This window comes from Triticum dicoccoides, chromosome 3B, assembly GCF_002162155.2.
Source record: "Triticum dicoccoides isolate Atlit2015 ecotype Zavitan chromosome 3B, WEW_v2.0, whole genome shotgun sequence".
Lineage (NCBI taxonomy): Eukaryota > Viridiplantae > Streptophyta > Magnoliopsida > Poales > Poaceae > Triticum > Triticum dicoccoides.
The window spans coordinates 170,883,893-170,888,220 of NC_041385.1; the positions used below are offsets into that span (position 1 = coordinate 170,883,893).

The window sequence follows — 4,328 nt, forward strand, 5'->3', positions numbered from 1 at the left end:
CTAAACCCTAGCTAAGATGAGTTGCCAGAGCCCGACGACCCAGCGGACGCGCGCGGCCCCGCCGCTCCCGGCGGCCGTGGGCGCGGAGCTCGCGCGGCTCGAGGCGCGCCTGGGGCAGTGCGCCGGCCCTGACGCGCGCCAGCGGCTCGCGGGGCTCGGCGAGGCGGCGGCGGCGCGGGTGCTGCGCACGATCGCCGAGTCCCGGACGCCCGTCAAGACGCTCTCCGGCTTCATCAGGTACCTGGCGGACAAGGCCGACAAGGACTTTGAGATGATGCAGCGCAACGCGCGGAGCATCCCTCCCGCCGAGAGCGCCGCCTGTTGCAGCTCCGGCCCTTCGCAGGGAGGTGAGCCACCTTCTCCCCCTTTTGTTTATTAATATATGGTCTGCTTGTGCTTGGTTGGATGTGGAATACAGTTAGGGGATGAGCGTGCATTTGTTGGTTCTCACAATGGTGCATTCTGCGGAAATGCGGCTGCCGCAGTACTGCATTTTGTGGCGAAAGTGATCCTTTTTATTCAAATTTAACGGCTGGATCCTCGGTTCCTGCTCTATTTTTGGAAATCCTCCCACGTTTCAATGTAAAATAAGTGGAGTTAAGTGGTGCTTTCTTTCTGTTGTTCGGGTGGATCTGCTTCATGCTCGGCAGTAGGGATCACCAAAATGGCCATGCTCTTTTCTTTTGTTGATTTCGTCGTCATATTCTTCTTTGCCATTCGCCAAGTAGTGCTTTTGGAATTTTCTTATTAAGCATGCTATCGTTTGAAAGACAGAGCATTCTTGGCACATGTTCAGTATAATGATGTTTCCACACTAGATTGCACCGATACGGATACGTGTATCAGTATCACCGATACGAATATGTGTATCAGTATCGGGGCGATATACGTAGAATATGGTATCAATATGGGAATATGTTTGACTATTTTTGAAAATAACATAAAAAATATGGTATCAATTAAGCACCAAGCCATTTAGCATATACTCCCTCCGTCCCAAAATAACTGTACAAACTTTGTTCTAAATCAGCGACATGACATGGCCAAGTATGCTGATCTCAGTCAGGTGCAGCGACATGACATAGCCAATTAATCAATTAAGAAAGCTCTGTTTCGCAAGGATTTCCTACTAGTCTCTGGTGCAAACCAATTCTCCTTGGTCGTATACAGCGGTGAACTAGCATAGCAGAGCGCAAGGAGCAATATAGCAGCACAGAGCTAAAGGGTATTCCGCAGGGGAGAAATTACCAGACAGAGCAGAGCAAGAAGCACCAGAAACCTCTCTACTTCTGCTTCCGATATCTGCTACTGCTTCAGCTTCTTGTAAATTCTGTTCTGCAGATAACACCAGAATTAACAACTTCCAGGCACTAACTGAACTTCCAGTCACCATTTCTCAAGACATTCTGTTGCATTTCCAACAGCTGCATTGCATTTTCTGAAGCAAGGCTATACACTATACAGTATGTCAGGATCACACTTGGCCATTGCAGCAGCCTCGTGCAAAAGCCTCAGTGCTTCCTCCTGTAATCTCAACCTCTCTGTGTGAGAAGTGGAGGACCTAGCAAAAGGTCGATAACAAACACCAATAAAATGGTTTACAACGCTGATAAAATGTTTCTCGTGACTTCTGAAGGACTTCATGGCTTTATTTGCCAATTTTATTCCTTCAGAAGCATGCATTCTTACAGCATAGTTTGTTTGGCCCCTAAAAGAAGAGATGGAACATGAGGTTTTCCCTTCCTTTCTAATACACGAAAACCATTCCTTATAATGTTCAAGGCACTATCGTCCATGCCAGTTGCACTGGAGCAAAGTGCGAGAATATACCACATTTCTGCTCTGCTATAGGTTCCAGGCCACAACGTTTCTAGATGGTTGGCCAAGACTTCAACTCAATGCTGATAATGACAGTGCATACATCAAATCAAATGATTCACGAGGTCAGGATCCCACTTTATTTCTCGGAGGGCTAGCTTTCTTATAGGTATGAGCAGCAACAAAATTGCTCCTTCCTCAATGTTGTTTTCCAGGGTTAACAGATTCTGTCGTTGATTGAATTCTTGAGGAAACTATACCTCAACACCGCAGCACAGTAGTCACTGCCCTTTCTTTTTGTAAGTTGGCGGACCTTTTGTATAAATTTTGTACTAAATCAGCAACACTTATTTTGGGACGGAGGGAGTATTTCATAAGTGCAGTCCATTATCTTCTACATCTTCTTATCCATGATTTCAACAAAAGCAAGAACCAGCAGCCAAAGGGTAGCAGCAATTTACCGAACTTTAAGTTCACTTAGAGAGAAAGGGGAGCAGGAGCACCGTGGAAAGGAGCCCACCACCAGCACTATTAGAGCCTCAGAGGTATCGGGGACGTATCAGGAAAGAATCGGTATCGGATACGGTATCTGATACGGATAAGCATCGGTGTTTTCTTGTTTCCACACTTCCTGCCTTTGCAACCATGCCTGATTTGCTATGCATATTGTTCATGTGGAATATTTTTCTGTATTCATTCAATTGAGTCTGCTTCTCGTTCTCCTTGCTAGATTGACGATTCTTTGCTTTTATGTTGTATATACTGTAATGTTCCTTGAACTAACCATGAAATCTTTGGTTAAACAGATGACTCTGTATCTGGGCCACAGTACCATAGCGATGATCAAGTTGAGGTTCAAAGCCCTTACACTGAAGAGATAGCTTTTCGTCCCTCAAACCATGCTGGGAGTCCCAGTCAACCGTGGCCTATCAGTTTGCAGGATAACATGGGTCCTGTCAGAGAAATTGTTTGTATAGAACCAAACGTGGCCACGATGGCAGCTAATACTCCATCTGGTCGGGCCTCCTTGCAAATCCAGGATGACATTCAGATTAATGATCCTATCCGAGCAATGACTCCTACTCTGATGCCGGCAACAACCCGGCCCAGGATGGCAGCCGATAACCCATCCTCAATGACACCTGCTATGATGCCAGTTCCAACCCTGCCATGGATGGCAGGCGAGAACCCGTGCGCTTGGATCCCGCTCCTGAACCTGGACTATGCTCCTACTCCTGATGTTATGATGCAGGGGGGTAGCCCTGGCCATTGCGTGTCCATTGGGCTGCATAATGATATGAGGATTGAAAGCCCCATACCAAATGCCATTCATACACCTCCGAGAAGTGTTTCCACACCAAGCCCTGTGCGGGATCTTTCAAGACCTGTTCAGCGAATGGTTCTTCCGTCAGGAAGCCCACATAGCCAAGCATGGGCAATGGCGCCAAGTTGTGCAACCTATCATGCCACAGAAAATGCATTGAGGGAGAAAGCAAGTCCTCAAATGCAAGCACTGGAGGAATTGGAGTTCATGAAGAGATTTATGATTTGTGCATACCTTCGTCAGTGAGTTCCTCTTTGAGTTACAGTTTTTGGAGTACATGGTTTTGTTATACTTGTTAGCAAATAGAATCAAAACGTCTAATTTGTTCACTTCCATGGATGGCTTATCCAGACAATCACTATTTCCTAAAGTACATGTGCCTCTTGTTCCCAGTAAATTTAACCTTTAAGGCAAAACTGTCTTGTATATGTGATGCAGTTCCTGTTATATCTTCTATTTGATTTACAGGAAGAGGATAGAAGATGAACTATCTGTGGACTATATTAGATCCTTGAAGCACCTTTCCATAGTTCAGTTTGAGTCAGAAATCTGGAGAGCATTTGGTTGCAAATATATAAAATTTTCAGATAGAGTGAAGGTTTTTTTAATCAATCTATTGTTTCATCTTATTACATGATAGGTCTCTTAACAATGGTCAAGTATGATGCTCTTCTATCATAGTAGCACATGATATATCCATCCAATGGAACCAGAGCTATATATAATTTACAGATGTGCAGAAAGATTCAAGTGTTTTGGCTTTTAGTTTGCACATGAATGCATATCGTAACGTCATGCCTACTGTGCCGAACATGTATATCACAAATTGTGCCCAACTAACGCTTGAATTAATTGATTTCAAACTAGAAAAACAAGTAGAATTAATTACATGCAAAAAACAGCTTGAAATTGCTGCAGCTGGTTTGTTGGCTAGATGGGACATCACATGTCATTTCCCCTTTATTTTTTTGGCTGCTATATTTTGTACAGTCGTACTGATCCATCATAGTTCTGAAATCCTTTAGCGATACCACTACATGAATTGATTGTTCATAGTTTTGTTATTTCGAACCTTGTCTGCTATCAATTCCATGTCTCCACTCGCTGTTCTCACACTAATTATAAGAATTATAATAGACACATTAAGCAGCAAGAATAATCTCTCTCAATGAGAATAATGTACTGG

At 44.3% G+C, this 4,328-nt stretch overlaps 1 pseudogene; it reads left to right on the forward strand.

Annotated features, from left to right (window-relative positions):
- Positions 1 to 225: 225 nt before the first annotated feature.
- Positions 226 to 4,328, forward strand: part of LOC119275381 — a 23,236-nt pseudogene continuing 19,133 nt past the window's right edge.